The sequence below is a fragment of the Drosophila ananassae genome (assembly GCF_017639315.1).
Source record: "Drosophila ananassae strain 14024-0371.13 chromosome Y unlocalized genomic scaffold, ASM1763931v2 tig00000120, whole genome shotgun sequence".
Lineage (NCBI taxonomy): Eukaryota > Metazoa > Arthropoda > Insecta > Diptera > Drosophilidae > Drosophila > Drosophila ananassae.
The window spans coordinates 138680-160814 of record NW_025319074.1 but is presented as its reverse complement, the minus strand read 5'-3'; the positions used below and the strand labels follow the sequence as shown (position 1 = coordinate 160814).

Below are 22135 nucleotides of genomic sequence, written 5' to 3'. Positions count from 1 at the left end.
CGCCGACGGACCCCGAGGAGCGCCGACGAGAGCAGGTGCAAAACACTGCTGACCATGTCGCTCGGAGGACCGACCCGGAGTACTGAGTACAAAGCGCGCGCTGATCATCAGCAGGTTACATGGGGGCATGCAAGGGAACAGGAGAGAAGCACTGAGGAGCACCGAGAACGACGAAGGAATCCGGAAGACAGGCAGCGAAAACAGGAAAGGGACGCCAATAGCAGGAGAGCAACCAGGAAAAATCCCATCACAAGATCACAGGAAGAACGGATGAACACATCTCAACGGCGGGAAACACGACAACTGCGGAGGATTCGGGAGGAACAAATTCGACAAATGGCAGAGGATCAGTTAATAAACTTTAGGATAGATCCCCAAAATCTATTGGATGCCTCCCAAAGGCAGCCACAAAGGAATATGGACGCAAGAGCACAACTTTCGGAGGATGAGATGGAACAGAAACGGGCACTATAACTTCACAGGATTCACAGGAACCGGAAATTTTGTGGATTTTACATCCTGGCTCTCTCTTCTAAATTTCCCTCCTAAACGTTGGCAACGCTTTCTATTTGTCGAGAAAGTTTCCCGTTTCCGCTCCCTTGAGCGGATTTACTGTCTCTTTCAACAGTTTCCTTTTCAGAACTGTCTCATTTAAGAGTTTCTCTTTACATACTTGCATTGCTGTCTCGTTCAACAGTGTCTTTTTCATTACTGTCTCTTTCAACAGTTTCTGTTACAATTTTATCATTACTTAAATAACTATTACAACTTTCAAATTCAACTGGCATTTGCCCATCTGGCATTTTTCTGATGTCATCATGAGCATTTTTATATTTTCTATTATTTGTCAAAGACCTGAGCATATATCTATCCCCCTCTATCCCTAGTTATTTGAAAAGGCGCCCTAAACTTTGGATTTAACTTTGTTTGATGCCTCTCTTCATTTTTTAACAATACGAAATCTCCAACCTTGCATCTCCAACCTCCAACCTTGCAAGTCGACCTATTCTACCATATCGCAGGGTTCAATCCCAATGGGAGGGCAACTTTACATATTAACAATTCTAAAAGGCATGCCTTTGTCACTCGACTAACCGTACAGTTCAAAGCTAATTGAGGCATCTTGCCAAGATCGATTCAAGTTTCAACGGCAGTTAATAAGTTCTTCAAGGTGCTCATAATGCGTTCAACTAGACCACTTACTCTACTTGCAATTGTCGCAATCAAATGCAATTTAATGTTTGTTGCTGTTTGGTACTCCAAACAGAGAAATAGCCAACGTGACAGCATTTATGCAATTTTCATCACCAATTTTATCGTGTGGGTTAAATAAACAAAATTAGTAAAGGCATCCACCTGGACGACGATACCCTGGACGTCACTCCTTTTGATCAGACTTGCCACTCAACTTCCCAGTTATGTCAATGTGAATGGTGTGCCAAGGTGTGTTTACTTTTGATATTGGATGAAGACTTGCTTGAACTTTACCCGAAGAAGACTTCGACACGTAATACAGTTATCAACAAACTTCCGAATGTACTTGAACCAGTAATAGTCATAGGCCTTATCTAAGGTTCTCCCATCCCAAATGCATTGAACAATTGATAAAGATCGAGTTCTTCCATTTCGCTGAATGTTTCGATATAATATTCCTGCTCTCACTCGTAAGTTTTATCAATGTCCTCAGCAAGAGAATTTTCTTTCAATTTATCTACAATATTAACAATTTCAGAATCTTTGCGCTGTTTGGACAAAAGCCAATTGTCTGATATTTCTGTCAGATTAACTCGTTTTTCTGGGATTTTGCAAGTCTACTCTGCTGAAGGCAGATTTCTTGAAAATGAGTCAACATGAAACATTCGTTTACTTTCTTTTTAATGTATGTCAAAAGTAAATTCTGTAAATACGCCACCATCTTTATACTCTGGGACATAGATCCAGTTTATTTCTTGATGCTTTAAGTGAGTTACAATCAGTGAAGACAACAAAATTTCTACCCCATAAATAATGGCGAAAATGTTTTATAGACAAAACAACAGCAAGAGTTTCTAATTCACAGGAATGACACCGCGATTCAGCAGGAGAAGCAGCCTTACTAAAATATTCAATTACATGAGACTTGTTTTTGATTTTGTGTGACAAGATGGTACCGTCTCCCTTATAATTTGCATCGGTATGCAACTCAATAGAATGGTTTGGATCAAAAATTACTAAGACTGGCTTTAGTGTAATGGAATTAACTTTCTGTCTAATTTCCCCATGTTCCGATTTCCAAAAAATATCATTCTTCTCCTAAGTCAAAAGGTACAACGGTTTTATAAAACTGAAAAATCCTTGCATAAATTGCGTGAAACAAGACGCTAATCCAATAAATTGGCGTGAAGCAGAAACTGACTGAGGAGGTGGCAAGGTAGTTAACTCTGTATCTTTAAGCGAATTCGGACGGATTTCACCTGCACTCACTTCATATCCTAGATATTAAAGCGTTGCCTTAAGGAAAGAACATTTTATTATATTGAATGAGAACCCAGAGTTCCATTTCCAAAGCCTCACTTCTTGTTGCAGCAGCCACCATTACATGATTCATATAAACGACAACAAACGTATTTGCAATGTGCTACATATGTATGCCGTCACTACCAATACCCTTCAACATTACTACATTGTTAATTCTTTTACCAGCTAATTTGTCACTTATCTTTTGCTTTATTAATAAAATTTCCACTCCAGAGTCGAATATTGTTATAAACGTCTCTCCTCAATGAACCATCTCCCCTTTGAGCTCAAAAACTTTCAAAGATGCACTCAAAGCTATTACCAACTCGCTGCCTTTAACAGTATGTTCTGCCAAAAATTATATTTACGGTCGAACACTAGGCCGACAATTGTTTATTTATTTGTTGCTTTGTTGCGGCGACACCTGCCGATTTTACAGCTTTAAATGGATAATGATATGGTGTTTGCGGTTGTTTATGTGACGCAGACAAGTTTGCGCTGCGTTGCGCAAGCCGAATGTCATAAATAAGAATTCGAATAGCCCAAAAGGCGTGATAATTGCTGTTTTGGGAATATTTTGCGGTTCGACAGGGATCTGGTGATACGCTTTTTGCAGGTCGACTTTTGAAAATATTTTTTTCGTGCAGCGTAGCTCGATCGATGAGTTTGCGTCATATCAACGATTAAGTCGAAATGTTTAAGGAAATTGGCTCCAATAATAGCGCAGTTGTCGAAGGTCCAAACGAAGTTTCGTCTCAATCCCAGTGACCATGCTATGCGTTCTCCATAGTGTTGTATCTTCGTACTATTGGCGGCGAAAATGAGCTTTGGAGTGAGCATAGTTTTTGCGTTTTTGCAGGGTGGCATCCCTAAAATGTCGGCGCCGGTTTCGATGAGAAATTGAGTTTTGGATGAATTGTCGTTGTGGTCTTCTTCTAATTTGTCTGCCGAATCCGAAGACTGTTTTAGTTTTTTCTTGACAACGTCGCCAAATTTAATGTGGTACCAACACAAGTCTGACGCTGTTGCGATCCGTTAATGTGGATGAACTCTTCTTCCGGTAACGGTTTTTAACAGCGGTCTAAACGTTCGTCAAAAACGGTACTGCTGTATGGCGGCGATTTAGCGTCAACGGTGCGTAAATGATGAAAATCGGCGACAGTTGTGTGAGGCGCTTCTCTTATTTCTGAGATAGGACCCAAAACAGTGTGGGGCCCATTTTTCAAATGTATTTAAAGGATGTAGATCCCGGCCAAAGTAAGAAAAACTTGGCTCTTCAGCGTCTGTTGCCTCCTCAGTAGTTACCGGGGGCTTAACATTTAGTTCGTCTTCCTCCGGTATGGGTATCTCTTTTTCCAGGCTCATGGGCAGGTCCTCTAGGCCAACAAAATGAGCAAAGGCCAAAGGACTGCAAGGCATTGGCAAAGATGCGTTTGGCCATGGAATCGGTGACCACCTCGAACTTCTTGGACAAGGGTAAAAAGCGACGCGGTTGCTTCTAGCTCAACTGGCTGATGCATGAGCATCTGGATTGAGTACTCTATCTTCTTGCAGAGGATCACTGTCTCCGTTTTGAACTCAACGTCTTTGCTCTTTATTGGATTCCTCTCCAAAACTAGCTAAAAAAAAAATCAAGATAGAACTGCTCGACGGGATCAACGGCTTCCAGATGTGATGGATTGGTCACAACAGCCATGCGGAAGTTCTTGTTTGTCACCCGGTTCAGAAGCTTAATGTAAATGGAAAGCAGTTAGTAAAGGTTTCCCTGAGCAAAACTCACATAACACAGGTCAACAGCAAAAACGCATATTTTCAACTGCTCCATAACCTTTAAGCTCCCCTGAACCAAAGTCCAGAACAAACATAGGTTCTATCATGCACAGTTTCAACGGTACACTTAAGAGACGAATGTACCGATGTTGCATACATCGGTATGCAACTCAATAGGGTGCTTCGGATCAAAATGATCATAAACTATCACGCTGGCTGGTGGGAGGGGGTCGAAGCCCATGGTCACATGATATTATCCTCCTTTCACAAAACAACTTTATTTAATTTAAAATGGGGGTGTGTTTCAATATATCACGTGTTTTGTTCATATAATGTGTTATCATTGTAGGGGGGAGGGAGGTGAATAAACCAGAAATAAGTATCACGTAATACTTGAACGGCTTGGCTGTATAATTTTACATTGTAATAATTCATCAATCTTGTCTCGTACTTCAACTAACTTCACCTCAACTAACTCTAGTCAAAGAAATTCGACTAAAAAAGAAATTTGGAATATTTTTCCAATAAATCTTGTAATTTATTTAATTTACAAAATTTCTCATCATTTCAACAATAGTTAAAAGCTTTTAATCTAACAATTTCGAATTTTCCTGGTGATATTATAACATTAAATCCAGGGGACAGTACTTCTCGACCAATAATAATGCCATTCTTCAAATATTCATTATCCAAACCATGAAACAAAACCTCAATACAATGTTGGTTAATTTTTACGTTGCTAAGAATTTGCAATGTGCTACTTATGCCGCCACTACTAATACCCTTTAAAATCACTACATTGTTAATTCTGTTACCAGCTAATTTGTCACATATCTTTTGTATGAATAATGAACATTCCGCTCCGTCGAACGTTATTATAAAAGTCTCTCCTCGATGAACCATCTCTCCTTTGCGCTCAACAACTTCGCAGAGCGAAGTATCCTTGATACTGCAATTCGTTGAAATATAACCAAGTTCTCCACACTTAAAGCAGGTTACATTCGCTTTTTGATGGTGGCCATATACACTCCTGCCATTACTATTTATAGCACGAGACGAAGGATGATTTTGCTGCTGTTTAGCTCGACATTCTATTGGCCTAATTTTCAACAGAAATGACACTTTATTATTTAAAGTTTTCAACGCTTTACGTCAGGTGTCGATATTTCCTCTTGTATATTTTTCTTTCTCTTGTTGAACGTTGTAGAATTAATGTAGAATATTAAGTTTGAATTTTATTAAAAAAAAAAACAAAAAAGAGTTGCTCGCGACGGTTGTGGTGGATAATTCAAAAAAATAAAAATTAAAGAATTCTCCGCGTCGCGAAACAAACTTCTCCAATCGAGCTGCTACTGGAAGGATTTTTCATCCCCATGCCCTGCACCTGCATCGATTGTCAAAGGACCGCGGGATTAAAGGATCCGAAAGCAGAACCCCAGGGACTTGAGCAAAAAATTGAAAGTTGAGATAAGACAAATTAAAATCCGTCTTGTGCTGGAATATTGCACCCTCCTTTCAATTCTTGGCCCATACGTACGTAGAAAAAATAGTAGAGCAAAAATAAATAACACCATATATAAAAGTTCTAAAAATTTAATCTATATATATAAAAGAACATCGTGTTTTATGTTACACAACTTATAAATCAAGAACGGAAGAACAGATTTGAGTGAAAATTGGTAGGGAGGTAGCTTAGAGCCAGGAGAAGGACATAGGATACTTTTTGTCCCGTTCGACAGCGTTCCTCCCTTTCCTCCCTGGCCCATACTTTTTTATTTAGGCAGACAGCTAAGAAGAAAATGTCAAATGTCAAAATGTCAGTTACAAACGAAGTCAAATTCATAGTCAGGCTCTCAAATTTAACAACGAACCAAAAAGATTGTGTTGCGCTGAAATCAATATTAAAACTATTTCTATTAAATAAATAATTAACAAGTGGATTGAAGTGAAGTGAAGTTTAATTAATAATGCCGCGACCAAGACGGTCGAATCTTTCCCGACAAAGCCGTAATGCAAGAAGAATACAAAATATTGCATATGAAAGGACTGAAGAAGAACGAGAAATTGCACGTGAACAGCGCCGCAATAGTATGGCTCGACTTCGTGCTTCTCAAATAGATTTCAATTTGCGACGCAGATATTTAGCTGATTTGAATCGAGCTGCGTTTCGATACGATTGCAGCAATGATTACAGCTTGCATCCTAGCGTTTGCATTGGGCAAATGGACGTTGTTTGCGAGTATTGTGGTGCATTAAAGTTTTCCGGAGAAACGCCTGGATTATGCTGCGTTAATGGTAAAGTGAAATTGCCAGTGTTGACTCCGCCACAAGAGCCATTGTATTCATTGCTTTGCGGCGAAACACAAGAATCACGCCACTTTCTTGCAAATACTCGAAAATACAATAGTTGTTTCCAAATGACGTCATTTGGGGCAGACATTATCGAAGAAGGAGGTTTTAATCCGACATTTAAGGTATTTATTTTTGTACTTACATAGAATGTAGTTAAAGAATCTGGTTTTTATTTTGTAGATAGAATCGAGCGGTTTAATATCATTTCCAAATAATTTCTGTAATTTTGTCTCATCAAAAGACGAACTTATCAACAATGTATTTCCAAATATTATTTCTAACTACAAAAATAATGAATGGTTGAGTGAGCGAGCAATTTTAGCGGCTAAGAATAAAGATGTAGATGACCTGAACTACATAATTCAAAATAAGATCATTGGAACAATGCATTCATTCAAATCTATTGACTGCGTCACAAATGAAGATGAAGCCACCAACTATCCAATTGAATTTTTAAACTCTTTGGACGTGCCTGGCTTACCACCGCACAATTTACGCCTAAAGGTTGGCTCCGTAGTAATCATGCTTCGAAACATAAACCAACCAAAACTGTGCAACGGTACGCGTTTGGTGGTTAGTAAATTGATGAACAATGTAATTTACGCTACGATAATGATAGGAAAATTCAAAGGTGAGGAAGTTCTCATTCCGAGGATCCCGATGATCCCAACCGATATGCCGTTTGAATTTAAAAGACTTCAATTTCCGATACGTCTTGCATTTGCCATGACAATCAACAAATCACAAGGCCAATCCTTAAAAGTTTGTGGTTTAAATCTAGAACATTCATGTTTTTCCCATGGTCAATTATACGTGGCATGTTCACGGGTCGGAAGACCATCTGCGTTGTTTGTTTTTGCGCCTGATAATAAAACAAAAAATGTCGTGTATCACAAGGTGCTTAAGTGAAGAGCAACCTATGTACTAAAATACAGAAATAATAATGAATGATTAAGGAGGAGAAACAAAGAATATTGTATACCCACAAGTATTACACAATTTAATTAATTTGAAAATTATTCTTTTTTGTTTGACTTATTTTTTATGCGTGCAACAACAATATGCCACAGCGAAACGTGGCAGGGTACTGCTAGTTATAAATATATGTGCTAACCTACATGTACTGCCTGTGGACAAAATAAAACAGAATATATATATATTATTAACAATTACTGTCGCCCCCTTCCCCTCGTTCTCGATTGTACAAATCTTCCAAATAAATACTAAAGTGCATCCAAAAATTATTTTATTTATTAAAGATAAAATATAGGTGCATATATATTTGGTATACATACATACAAATAGATGCAGCGATAATATTCTCGTTTTCGTTTCCCACCGTTATCCGCTGCTGTATGTATGTATGTATATGCACTTTTTGGCGCGTATAGTTTAACGGAACGCCAAGTGACGCGCCCCCTTCAATTTGGTTGTGCATATTGGTTTCGGTGTCATTGGCGACCAACTATTTTTTTGGATACTCTGTGCCTCGACTATGTAGCTGCGACTGAAGAGTCATTTTAAAAAAAAAAATAATAATAATTAAAAAAAGCTAAAATTGTAAACAAATACAAACGATATCCATATCGGCTTTGTAAATTGGTTTTTTTATAACCGAAAGTTAAAGTGAAGCTTTTACTTCGGGAGTTGCCCAATTGCTAAGCAGAATCAGCTGCAGCAGGGAGGCTTAGGAAAGCTGCAATATCAGCTGTTCTGCATTTCCGGTAACCTAAATGGTATGTAAGTTGTTCCATGCTCGGTCTTTTCTATCGAAACCCCCACGAAGTGCAGACGCCTAATAATATCTCTCTCTGCGAGTGTAAATTTTATCAGCGCAAGATCAGCGCAAGTGCAAAGTGTTTATTTTTTTTTTATCCCCAAATACCAAGTAAGTCGCAGATCATGCGTACGTTTTTATTGTATTTACATGCATACGCTTATCTAGATTTGCAACGGTGATAAGGGCAGCCTAAGCCTGTGTTTGTGGGTTTTTTTTTTTTCGCTGCTTTATAAAACGCGACCTTGTTGCGGCCTTATCAAAATTTATCAGGTGAATATAAAATATGTTTTCTAATACCTCCAGGGTACTTATTGTGGCCCTTGAGCCCTCCTGGTGGAGGCTCCCAAATCAGGAGCGGCTAAACCTCGATCGGTTAGTCCGTGAACCTCGTCCCCCTCCCCCTCATCATCATCATCATCTTCATCTCATAATACAGTGGCGGCGGAAATTTAACACCCAGTAGCCGGAAAACTAACTGTAGGGATGGAATAAGGGAATTTGCAAACCCAACGAAGTCAAGACCCGTTGTGCGAAAGGCCATTGACCCCATCAGCGATGGAATAGGGAGCAAAAGAGGAATTGTCAAAACCACTAGCCCAACCGCCCGGCTCCAAACTCGTGGCGATCATTTTTTTTCTCTCTTTCCTCATCTCCATTTCATCCCCCAAATCACAAGCATTATTATAATGTTTTAATTTTATTTTTTTTTCTTATTCAATAGTTTTAATTTTAAGTTTTAATTTAAATTAATTACAGGCTTTTAGTGAAGTGAAGAAAACGGAATTGGAAAATATGAAGATAATATATATTTTTTAAACTTTCGCGAAACTAAATGTTTATCAGTTTATTTTTAAATCGTTTAATTTTAATTCCCGTGCGGAAATAAGTTTGTTTTAAAATTCTATGGATTATTATGAGTGGTTTATTTAACTTTTACATATACACTGGAAAAAATTTCTCGAGTCCCACTGAATTTTAATTCTATTCTATGAATTCTAATTCTAAACAAAAATAACACGAGCACGAATTTCATTTAAATGATTTAATTGATGACTAACGAATACTCTATCCTAATGAATTTTAAATATCATTTTTTCTAATACCTTTATTTGAATTTTTATTTTATTACTTTCAAAAAATGAAATTTACTCATACCAAATTTTATTATAGTATATATATACCCATATTTCTTTAAACATTTACATATTAATTTATATTTTTTATAAATCTTACATATAAGTTTCCCTCCCGTTATTTAGTCTATTTTTTTTTTATGCAAGCAACCATTTATAAATAATGTCAAACACCTCATTAGTCTTAGCCAGGGTTTTATTAGTTTTATTCTGAATTAAATTTGTTTTATTATGAATTGAATATCTCCTGTTTGAACTGAGCTGATGACTCCACGGTTGTAGGGTGTTCAAAGGGGTCACTAAAGCATTGCTTTATCGGACTGTGACCAAAGGTAGGGTGGGCAGTACGCGAGCCTATTTACATCTATGGCATCGCAAACTTTCTACTTCTCTCCCCTCTCTCTCTTTCTAACTCTATCTCTTCCGCGTCGAATTAATTCTTCCGTTCTTCCGATTTAGTATCTACCTATCTATCTTGTCGCCAGCACGCTCAATTCTGGACTACATTTAATTTGATATTAAATGTGGCAGTGTTAGGATTTGTACGAAGCAAGATCTCCATCCCCAAAGCCGACGAGCTAGAGCCGGACTCTATAGCGTGCCCTCGCAAGTACAAAATCGTTTATCAATTAATTAATCAATTTAGATTTTTTTGGTTAAATTTAATAAATTATTTATTATTTTTAAATAAGATTAATTAATTATTTTCGTTTTCGCATTTTCTTGTGGAGCATTTTCTTGATATCAAATTAAAATTTATTTAATTTATTAAAATTTATTTAATTTAAGTCAACAACAAGAAAAATCTTTAATAAAATTTATTTAACAAAATTTTAATAAAATATTAAATATTAAATTTGCATTGTTTTCGTTTTTGTATTGAATAAAAATAAATTATTTGTAATGGAGAGTTCTAAACAAAAACTTAATTCCACAACTCTTATTGACTTAAAGAGAAGATTATATGTCAAAGTTAAAAGCATTCGCCGGTTGGAGGAACGTTTGGAAGATGGATCACTTCCTTTAAACAAAACCGAGCTAGAGTGCAGGCTTCAGGTTTTAGATGAGGCAATTTCTAAAGCAAATGAGTTGCAAGACCAGATCCAGCAAATAGATGAATTGGATGATTTCGGAGCCGAGTTGGAAGAATTAGGAATAACTACCAAGGCAAGGATCATGTCCTTATGTAATGCCTTTAATTCAGCTGAAGACTCCCGTTCAGCTACTGCAATTTCTGCAGCCCCAACTCGAGCTCGACTTCCTAGTTTGGCATTGCCAAAATTCAGTGGAAATTATTCGGATTTCAAAAATTTCATAAGTCTTTTCGAGACATTAGTTGACAAAGATGTGAACATTCCAGTTATCGAGAAATTTAATCATTTAATTTCTTGCCTCTCTGGTGAAGCCTTAGGAACTGTCAAGGCATTCCAGGTCACCGAGAGTAATTACGCCAAAGCTATCGCTAGTTTAAAAAGAGTTTATGATAACGAATGTCTCATCTTTGCGAACCAAATACGTCAACTGTTCAGCCTTCCGAAAATTTACCAGCCGTCTGCGTCGTCGTTGAGGGGTCTCATCGACACTGTGTCATCAATTTATGGATCACTATTATCCATAGGAGATGATACTAAAATTGCAAACTCAATGATTATTCATTTAGATTTGAGTAGAGTGGATCCAGTGACCAAGCAAGGAATTGCCGCTGTGGTCCGATTTCGAAAAAATACTAAATCGTAGATACCAGCATCTGTCCGCTGAAGAGACTGGCAAACCAAAACAAGAAAGAACTGGGTTCGGCAAGCAACTAAATAGAACTTCGTTGGCTTGTTCTTCTACCAACGCCAAACCAGCTTGCAGTTATTGTAACGCGAACAACCATTTTTTGGCCCAGTGCAGGCCGTTCGCTCGCCTTGCTGTAATGCAAAGGTTTGAGTTTGTTAAGTCAGCCTCCCTATGTTTGAATTGTCTGCGAAAAGGTCACACGGTAGCGAATTGTAAATCGACCAGGTGCCAAATCTGTTCAAGATCGCACCATAAACTTCTGCACCGATTTACAGTGACCGAAAATAGCTTAGCATTACCACCACCCACACAAAATCCTCCTCCAGAGTTAACGAATGATGGCCCTTCTACTTCACATGCTTTGCATGCGTCGTCTGTAGAAAGGGTTTTGTTAGCAACGTCGATCGTAAGCGTTCGAACAAAAAATGGTGAGCACATCTTGGCCCGAGCATTACTTGACTCAGGGTCACAAATGAATTTTATTACAGAAGATCTTGCTCAACGCTTACAGATCCGTAGGGAGGAATAGTGCATCAACTTGCTTGGAATTGGTCAAACTAATTCACAAGTTAAGAAAAAGATACACACCGTGGTGAAGTCGAGAGTCAATGGTAGCGAGTTTCCGTTCGACTTTTGGGTTTTGAAAACCATTTCAGGCTATCACCCTGACCAGTCAGTGAACGTAAAAGATTGGACCCTACCAAAGAACTTGCCGTTAGCAGACCCATATTTCTACAAACCTCAGCGGATAGATATGCTAATTGGAGCTGAGTCATTTTTCGAATTGTTGTCCGTTGGCCAAATAAAACAAGGTCCGAACCATCCCATCCTTCAAAAAACTCTCCTTGGGTGGATAGTGTCGGGAAAATATCTGGCAAATTCCTCAACTCCTCCACAGCCAGTCTCTAGTCTGAATTGCCAAGAGGAAGTATTAGAGTCAATAGACAAAAACTTGAAAAAATTCTGGTCGTTGGAAGAAGTTCCTTCTTCTAAAAAGATGTTGTCGCCAGAACAAGAGCTATGTGAGGAACATTATCGGAAGACTACAAGAACACTGCCTTCAGGTCGATTTGAAGTTAAACTTCCATTTAAGTCGGATCCAAGCGTTTTGGGCAATTCATTCGAGATAGCCAAACGCCGATTCCTGTCGCTCCAGAGAAGATTATCTCGAGATCCGAACTTAAAGAAAATGTATTTGGAATTTATGGAAGAATACGAATCCCTAGGCCATATGTCCCCTGCAAGCAATGACGTTCTTGCTTCTCCACACTACGTCATACCCCACCAGTGTGTCTTACAGCCTCAAAGTACAACGAATAAAATCCGAGTCGTTTTTGATGCGTCCTGCAAGACATCCGCACAGAAGTGTTTAAATGAGTTGTTGATGGTGGGTCCAACAATTCAAGAAGAGCTTTTCTCAACTCTTCTTAGATTTCGGCTAAACAAATTCGCTCTGGTAGCCGACATAAAAAAGATGTATCGTCAAGTGATGGTAAATGAAGCAGATCGACGATACCAGTTGATAGTGTGGAGAAAAAACCCGTCTGAGTCCTTGAAACTGTGCAACCTCAACACCGTTACTTATGGCACTGCACCAGCCCCATTCCTGGCCATAAGGTGTTTAAAGAGGTTGAGTGAATCCGCGAAAAATACATTCCCTCGAGCTGCTAAAGTTATTGGGTCTGACTTTGTAACGTCCTGGTTCTGATCGGGAGCACGCACTGTCTATTGCCGGGCTAGCTCAGGGCCAGAGGGAGGGTTCTTGTGCTTCCCTAAATCAGGGTTACCAAATAAAAGAAGTCTTCGACAGTGCTAAATAAAGGGGGTGGCCAAAGTTGTGGGGGAATAGGGAATGAGAATACCAGCTTGGAGAACTCAGGTGTTATAGATCTCCTCTTTACCCGCCCTTCCTTGTTGCACCATTATCATTGGGCAACCCATGTTGCATTAGCTTGTCTCTGGAAACCCCACTGAAATATTTAGACGCGATTCATTATATCTTCATTACTTCAATATATTCAACATGGGCATTTCAGCTTTTTGTTCATTATTCCTAATATAATAACATTCTAATCCTAACTCAATATTATTAGTTCTAAGCAAAAGCCTTTCAGCGACCAATTTAAGAATTTATGTTTTTTTGAATTTAAAAAATTAAGAAATATAATTCACTTTACTTAACTGAAGCACCTTTACTCCATCCTGAATATTCGTATACATATATCTTGTTTATATTTCATTTTAAGACATATTCTCAAAGTGTTGAGGTCAGCAGCCCTGTCGACTTCCGATACAGCTATTTATATATTCTAAATCAAAGTCTTACTACATAATAAGGTATATATATATGTAAATATTAAGGGAAAATTTTGGAAAACTTAAAAGTAATAGAAATTAACAATAATGATTCAAAATGCTATGCCATTTTACATTTTCTATAGCGGCAGAGCTAGTTTGGCAAACAAAACTGTGTGCTTTACAAGTTAGCGATTTTCGTTATAGATTCTTATCTTCGGGGAATAACGGATCTATGGCCGCAGCATGGTAGAGAGCAGACTCCAATCCTCGAGAGTTTTAACGTTTAGGCGGGAGGAAAAGGGGGGTTGATTCCAAGCCTCATGGAAACCTCGTGTTCCTTATGTAATATCAGGGACGTACAGGGGGGTGAGTTTTATATAACCTCCGTTACATTATCTAAAAATCGATCCTCTGCGTTATTTTCTTCTATCGGCTTCTGATTTTCTTTCTTATATAATATATGCTTATATAAGCTCGGCCAAATACCAGGCCACCATGGATCTGTGAAATACACGGCTGTTAGAACCGTCACAAGAATTGAAATTTTTCTTTCTCACCTGATTTGGCCTAGCCAAATTGAAGAATTTAAACTGCAAATCTTGATTGCACTTGCAACTCTTGAAACTGGTATAAGAGTCACAATAAATTCACTTGTGATTTTAAATATATTTCTTGGGGGTCACGTGTGATTACATAATACCACGTGATTATCGAGCAGTAAAGTAGAAATCTTTGCTCTTAATTAACTAACCGCGACAGTCCAAGTATCGTTCGAAAGTGAAGCGGGGCTTATCTTTGATACCTAACCCAAGCCTACTTGAATATGCAACTTCCAGGGAGCTTTAACGGGTTCAATTAACTGCATGGGAAAGAAAGGGACGACAAGTATGCATTTTTGGAGACCACTGCAATCTGGACAATGGGACGGAACTACGATTTTTTTTGTCTTAAAGCCTGCTCGTAAAAGTCACCCTCACAACTATTACGTCGACGACATGTTAACGGGTGCTGGTTGCGTGGAGCACCTAAAGACAATTAAGTCTGAAGTAACTCAGGTTCTTCAAAACGCTAGGTTTGAATTCAGTAAGTGGTTTTCAAATTCGCCTGAAGTTACTGCATCCGAGAGCACGGTTAAGCCAATAACACTTTCGGACTCAGAGCTGACAAAAACACTAGGAATCGTTTGGGTTCCTAAAGATGACGTGTTTAAATTCGAAATTGATATGTCAGTCATGGGTCAATGGGCGACTAAGCGGAATATTCTTTCGGTGACATCAAAACTTTTCGACCCCCTTGGCTTATTAAGCCCGATCCTTATTAATGGAAAGATCCTGTTGCAGGAACTTTGGCTTAATAAGCTAGACTGGGATGAATCGATTCCACTGAACTTGGAAACCGCGTGGAACAAAATTCAGCTTGCCTTGTCACAGTTAGAAGATATCTCAGTACCGAGATTTGTGATGAGTGAGCCATTGTCACCAATTGAAATTCATGCCTTCTCTGACGCATCGATGAGAGCCTATGGAGCCTGCGTCTATATCCGTTGCAAATCTGCAGAAGGTAGTAAAGTTTCATTATTGACTGCAAAGTCGAAAGTAGCGCCGCTCAAGACAAAGACGCTCCCCCGTCTTGAGTTATGTGCCGCTCACCTTCTCGCGGACCTCTGTCGCAAAATAAAACCTCTTATTAAAGCACCGATTGAACAAAGTGTATATTGGTCAGATTCGGAAGTTTGTCTTCATTGGATTCGTTCCTATCCATCGTCGTTGACTACGTTCGTATCAAATAGAGTTGCTGAGATTTAAGAGTGGTCAGAGGATAGCACGTGGCGGCAGGCACCAACTAAACAGAACCCGACAGATATTGTGTCAGGAGGTGGAGACGTAAAGGAAACGATAGAATCAATCTGGTTCACAGGTCCATCGTTTTTAACGGAGCCGGAAGATAAGTGCCCAACGAGCCCCCGGTTTGATCCGTCACCAGAGATCTTGCAGATGGAAGCAAAGAAGAATGCAGTCGGACTGACTGCAATGGACTCTACCTCATATTTGTTTGAAGTGATAGAAGGATTTTCCTCTCACTTAAAACTGCTGCGAGTGTTCGTTTACATGGTCCGCTTTATAAAGAAGTGTAAAAAATTAGTAGTTGCTTCTGATAATGTACCTTCGCCTGTCAAATATGAAGAAGCTTTTAAAAAAATTGTCCAGATAGTCCAAGAGCACAAGTATCAGGAGGAGATTAAAAATATTATAAAAAATCTTATTGTTAGCCCAAGCCTACAGAAGTTAAGTACATTTGTCTATGAAACCTCTCAGGCTGGGCTTATCTTTTCATTGTTGCGGGTCGGGGGGGCGACTAGCTAATGCTCCTATTTCGTACGATGGCAAGTTTCCAGTAATGTTGATAGAGCGCTCTCAATTTGTTCAGAGCTACGTCCGATACTCTGGTGAGTCTCTTGCGACTGCGCGTTTGGATAGTAAACGCGCAGGAAGTCTGCAGTCAGATAGTGCGGTCATGCATACGCTGTTTTAAATGCAAGCCTCATCTGATGACTCAAATCATGGGAGATTTACCCTTAGATCGAGTTCGTGCTCTCCGCCCAGGTTCCATATGTGGCGTGGATTTCTGTGGCCCTATTGAAACGATGTTGAAAATTCGTGGTAGACCACCCTACAAGTCTTACATTGCCCTTTTTGTTTGTTTTGCGTCCAAGGTAGTACATTTAGAAGTAGTTTCCGATTTGTCAACTGATTTCTTTTTATTGGCCTTGCAAAGGTGGGGCGCCGAGGATGTCCGCAGATCGTGCACTGCGACATCGCGACGAACTTCGTCGGAGCGAGTTGCCACTTCGCGGCACTGCGGCAGCGAATCGAGGACGAGGCGGACGAGCTGCGGCAATACGCATCAAGAAAAGAATGCGTATTTGCATTCAAACCGCCGCGGGCTCCGCATATGGGCGGACTATGGGAGGCAGGTGTGAAGTCTACAAAGCACCTACTCCTACGAGCGGTGAGCAGCGCGAAGTTGACCGCAGAGGAGCTGCAGACCATCCTCAGTCAGGACTCCTCAGGCGCCCTGAGTCAGGACCCAAGCGACGGCGAGGCGTTGACTCCCGGGCACCTATTGACAGGCGGGCCGCTCATCGCCCCACCAGCACCGCGGACCCCGGACCAGCAGGGTCTAACGTGCTTGCGGCGATGGCGGCTCGTCAATCAAGCAAACGTTTTGACAGCGATGGTCCCGGGAGTACGTCTTGAGCCTACAGGCGCGGTCGAAGTGGAAGCGGGAGCAGGAGGACGCCAGGAAGGGCAATCTGGTACTGGTCGCCGAGGACAACCAGCCGCCCCAGCAGTGGATCACCGCCAGGGTCGTCGAGACTCACGCCGGCGCGGACGGAAGGGTCAGGGTCGCCGACGTCAGGACTAGTGCAGGAGCAGTTTTCAGGAGAGCAGTCCACAAGCTGGCGAGGTTGCCAGTGGTTGAAGCCTAATGGAGGCCTTCAACGGGACCGGTGTAGAATTAATGTAGAATATTAAGTTTGAATGTTATTGAAGTCTAGGATAAGTTAGTATAGGGTGTAGCGGGAGCGCAAGAAAAGCTCACTTGCGCTTTGTCTTTCTTTTTTGTCTTTTGGTTTTTTCGGCGACGAGATAAACTAATCTCAGTGAACAAACGTGAATGCGTTAAGTTCGGTCTGCAATTCACTTCTGGTGCGCATATTTGACGTAAAGGTTAATATGTTATGCAATATGTTGTCAACATGAGCCATCTTCGCAAGCGTCACAGAAACTGCAATTTCCTCTACGTTCATGTCACGTCATTTCGTGATAAGTGACGTCACCGTACGACTAGCATAATTGGAGAGGCATTCGCCATCGGTTGGAAAATTAGCCATCATTGACAAAAACATGGCCGCTGGCGTTTCTACAATGCCAAAACGCTGCATAAAAAGTTCTTTGAATTCGTCCCAAGTTATCTCAGGATAACATATTTTCTCATTTACTCAAAGCCATTACCAACTCGCTGCCTTTTATAGTATTTTCTCCCAGGGTTATATTTACGGTTGAACACCAGGCCGATGCGTCAGCGCCGTCAAGGTCTGCGTTGAATTTTGGTAGCAAAATTGTTTTTTTTTGTTTGTTGCTTCAGGTGTCGCCGATTGTACAGCTTTAATAACTGTCGCCCTGCTAAAACGACATTTCTTAAAGCGACAACACACACACACAGAACCAATCACAGTGCAATTAATGACTGTGCAATATTCCTATAAGGATGACATTAGCATACCCATACACTCATACCAACTTCAACACATTCTTAGTGTGCGCCGACATATTGGTTTCCGATCGTTCAGTTATATGACAGCTATAGGACATAGTCGGCCGATCCTTATGAAATTTCAGATTATTCAACAAATAAGATAATTTTTCCCAAAACGAAAAGAAGGATGACAGACTAGTTTGCGTAAAAACCGACAGACGGACATGCTCATATCGACTCAGGAGGTGATCTTGACCAAGAATATATGTACTATATAGGGTCGTAGATGTCTCCTTCACTGCGTTGCACACTTTTGACCAAAATTATAATACCCTCTGCAATGGTATAAAAAGATGGGAACTGGTATCACGACTAAAGCACGGCTTGTGGAAACAATGGTCATGTGAGTACCATTGATACCATTGAGAACCATTAAATCTCAAGCAGAAGAATCGGCGCTACAAGCATAAACAATAATAATTATGAAGACAAGGAAAAAAGGAGTAAGAAAAATGTAAACAAAATCACACAATAACAAGAAAGGAAAGCTAACTTCGGGCGGAGCCGAAGTTGATATACCCTTGCAGTTCAGTCGCAGTCCGCTAGGTGGCGCCACGCATCTTATATTTTTACATATATAGAAGATCGTATATAGTCGGCCGATCCTTATGAAATTTGGCAAATCAGATTATTTTGTCCAAAATAGAATCTGTACCAAATCCCATCTTTCTAACTTAAAAAACACCAAAGTTATGCCAATTCCGATCGTTGTATGACAGCTATAGGATATAGTTGGCCGATCCTTATGAAATTTTGTACATAAGATATGTTGGTCAAATATAACATGTGTGGAAAGTCCCAACCCTCTATCTTAAAAAACAACGAAGTTATGGCATTTCCGATCAATCAGTTATATGGCAGCTATAGGATATAGTCGACCGATCCCAGCCGTTCCGACTTATGTACTACCTGCAAGGAAAAGAAGGATGTGTGCAAAGTTTCAACTCGATAGCTCTAAAACTGAGAGACTAGTTTGCGTAGAAACCGACAGACAGACGGACAGACGGACAGACGGACAGACGGACATGCTTATATCGACTCAGGAGGTGATCCTGATCAAGAATATATATACTTTATAGGGTCGGAGATGTCTCCTTCACTGCGTTGCACACTTTTGACCAAAATTATAATACCCTCTGCAAGGGTATAAAAAATATATAATTACATATCTTCTTCAAAATAGTTTGAAAAAAAATATATTTTTTTTTTAGTTCCGATTTTGATACAGTGTGATTCCTTAAAACTGCTTAGAATTTCGGAACTACTGCTTAGAATTTTAGAATTTCCGAACTAACACTTAACTTTGGGGCTCTAAGTCCTTTTTATAGCTACCCTTGCTGAAGCTTTTTGCAGATCAAAGCTCGAAAGAAGCTATTCTCTCTGAGAGAAGGGAATAGATTGAGTCGGAACCTTTTACTTGAGGTGACAGTTGACGCAGCTGGTGTTCTGCCTCTAGAGCTATGTTATGTTTTATGATTATAAATATAAACGATTGTTTCAAATTTAGTAATTATACTTTCAGGATTCCGTTCACTATTTATAATTTTTAATTTTTCATTAATAGTTTTATGAAATCTCTCTATGTCAGAATCGCCATTTTTTTTGTGGTTATAGTTATTTTTAGATCTTCTGATTGCAACCAAAGTTGTAATGTTGAGCACATAAATGCGGAGTCTTTGTCGGCTTTAATTTTTTTTGGTTTACCCATTTCATTAAATGTCCTGAGTAATGCCCTTTTTGCTTCTAATCAATCCCTACTGACAGGGGCGCACGCAGGGGGGGGGTTTTGAGGGGTTCAAACCCCCCCGAAATGTTGAAAAAATTGCAAAATTAACGGGAAAATAAAAATATAAATTTCATGTTCATTCAAAAATGGCGCCATGCTCATAGTTCTGGCAGTTACCTCGAGAGCGCCACTTAGAAAATGAGTAACTATATTGACATATTGATAACCTATAAAATAATGTGACGTTTATTTACGACCTGCCCAAAAAAAATGTCTAATGCAAAGATAACATCATTTTTCAAACCAAAAAATGCGCCAATTTTGGACCCTAATATTCCACATACTCCATTTCCCGAACAAGTTCAAAATGAAAATGAAAAGGCCATGAAAAACACTGCGAAAAGATTAAGATTAGAGGATTCAGATTCTTTAGATCCAGCACGTCACGCACAGAGCGATGGAGTAGCAAAAAGAGTGAGAATAAAGCATATTAATAATTTGTACATTCGAAACACCCCAGCGTTAATTATTCACTTTTGAGGGTTGCAGTTAAATGAACGTAATAAATGAAATTGATAAATCTGAAATCAATACCGAATAAAAAAACAACGGGGATAAAAATAAAGAAAAACATTTAAATTGATATTTAACAAAATAAAATGAATATGGAATGATGTTGTAACAAGTAGAATATGAATAAAAATCATAGAATGTGCAAAAATAATCATCTAAAAGTTCTCCTGCTTCGCAAAAGAACTTTTGGGAGAAATTGCGAAGCAATTTTTCAATTGGTTTTTATTATTTGTAGGGTCCACCTAACGACGTTGAAAAGTTTTGTAGAAGACAATTAGACGATAATGAAAAGTACGAGCTCCTCGTGAATGTGTGGGCACCAGATGTTTCTTTCAAATTCCCATCATCGGGTATCAGAAATCTTATACACAGGCCGACAATTTCCAACTTTTTTTTTCCTCCACTCCTAATTTTACCTGCTCCATAACCTTTAGGCTCCCCTGAACCAAAGTCCAGGACAAACATAGGTTCTAACACCCACCGTTTCCGCGGTACACCTAAGAGAAGAAATTGATTAAATTCTACCATATATTGAATTATGTAGGACGTGTAATGGCGATGACCATCATTGTTATGATATGTACTGGAATATCATTTTTGAAATGTATGTGTACCAACTAAAATTAAAAAATGGTATCTAGCAGTTACCATATCTTTGGAATATTCATCCAAAGTTAAAATCTCAGATTTTCTACATCATTTTTTGGTCTTCTATGATTTTTCCACAAACATTTTCCTATGGAAGATTTTCATTTTCTTATTGAAATCAGTAGATCATACCATGTTTTAATTTTAGATTTAAGGAAAAACTTGAAATAATTTTATATAATTTATTATAGGTGGTAAAACAATATTTTCGTTAATTAAATTGGAGTTTTTAATCTCATATTTTCAAAATGTCATGGCTATCTAAAACTGTTTCTATATTCAAAACGTATCTTGTGCAGGTTCAGCTTGTTTAGTAAAGCTTTACAGAAATTGTAGATCATCAGCGTACATAAGTACAAGTGAATTAGTTAAGGCAATGGGCAAGTCGTTAATAAACATTGTAAAAAGTAGGGGTTCAAGATGGCTTCCATGTGGCGGGGACTAAACGCGAGATAACATCTTTAAAGAAAACACGTTCTGTTCTACCTGACAAGTAGCTAGAAATCCAGATAAGTTGGGAAACCCAAAAGACTGAGTTTACTGGTTAATAGAGTCAAATGCTTTACTGAAAACAGAGTATATGACGTCTGTTTGTAAGCCATTTCGGAAGCCATCCATCTGCCTTTAGTATAAATTCACTATCGCCCAGTCTAGACTTCAATCCGATTTGGATAATCTTCAAAATTGGTGTTCAGCAAATAATCTAAAGCTTAATGGATCGAAATGTAATAATTCTTTTTGGGTTTTTGGTATTGGAAATTTTTGTATTGCTTCAATTTTTTGGGGGTTTGGCTTTATTCCTTCTGTTGTTATTATTTGTTCAAGGAATTCGGTTTCCTTTTTCATAAATTCACATTTGTCAAGTTGAGGTTTGAGATTAGCTTCTCGAAGTTTTGAAAACACCTTTTTTATCGACAATATGTGTTCCTCTAATGAAGTAGAAAATACAATTATGTCATCCATGTAAGCAAGGCAATGTTGGTATATTAAATCTTTTAATAAATTGTTCATGCAACGTTGGAAAGTTGCAGGCGCATTTTTCAGACCAAATGGCATTTGTGTGAATTCGTAATGTCCATTTTTAGTTGAAAAAGCTGTTTTTGAAATAGAATTTTCATCTATTTGCATTTGATGAAAACCCTTGGCAAGGTCAATTGTTGTAAAATATTACTACCCTATATGCACACTCCAATCAAAATACATTAGCATGTCGCAATATACAAACCCACTAACCGATTTTCTCACCTATAAACAATT

General features: G+C 39.0%; 1 long non-coding RNA gene across 1 annotated transcript; it reads left to right on the top strand.

Moving 5' to 3' along the window:
- The first annotated feature begins 6687 nt into the window (after window positions 1-6687).
- Window positions 6688-6927, top strand: LOC123258233. The gene is made up of 2 exons (XR_006507999.1): window positions 6688-6740; window positions 6799-6927. It is a non-coding gene; the product is annotated as an uncharacterized LOC123258233 (long non-coding RNA).
- Window positions 6928-22135: the final 15208 nt, after the last annotated feature.